General features: G+C 60.5%; 1 protein-coding gene across 1 annotated transcript in view; it reads right to left on the reverse strand.

Annotated features, from left to right (window-relative positions):
• Window positions 1-645, reverse strand: part of ADAMTS14 (ADAM metallopeptidase with thrombospondin type 1 motif, 14) — a 78036-nt gene that overhangs the window by 25976 nt on the left and 51415 nt on the right. The window lies entirely within an intron of this gene.

The following is a 645-nucleotide window of genomic DNA, read 5'->3' on the forward strand; positions in this document are numbered from 1 at the left end:
CGCCCCCAAAAAAAGGAAGACAGACTCCTGGCTCCAGAATGTGTGGCACCATCAGCTTCCAGTGCAGGAAGGGACCTCCGAGTGGCACTGGTGTCAGCCGCCATGTTGCAAATGAGGAAACCAAGGCCCAGAGAGTAGGTACCACCTGCCCGGGGGGCAGAGCTGGCATGGAATCTGCATGGGCTTCCTGTGCTGACAGGCTGGATGCAGAGGAGCACAGAGACTGTGGACGGCACACCCAGCCCCGAGGGCAGGCCCACCCCTCTCCTTCCTCATCCCCCGGACTGCAGGGATCAGCCTCCCTCTGTGTGTGGGCTGCTGAGTGTGAACCTGTGGGCAGACACGGCGGGGAGGCGTGATGGTGGCACGTGCATGTCACCACCCGACACATCAGATAGAGCTGACTGGCTCTCTCCCAGCAGGCAGCTTCTTGAGTGCTTCTCTCTCCTGTTCTCCACGGAGGCCCCACCCCTAGCACTGGGCTGGCACATGGCAGCTACTCAAGAAATACAGGGTGAATGAATGAAGGAGTACCCGCTCTACAAAACCCAGGCTCAAAGGTCAAGCAAGCCCGCCACAGCTGCTTGGAACTGGTCTCAAAGGGCCTCAAGGTGTGGATGGAATGGGTGGTGGTGGGGGGGGGGG

This window comes from Myotis brandtii, unplaced genomic scaffold, assembly GCF_000412655.1.
Source record: "Myotis brandtii unplaced genomic scaffold, ASM41265v1 scaffold735, whole genome shotgun sequence".
Classification (NCBI taxonomy): domain Eukaryota; kingdom Metazoa; phylum Chordata; class Mammalia; order Chiroptera; family Vespertilionidae; genus Myotis; species Myotis brandtii.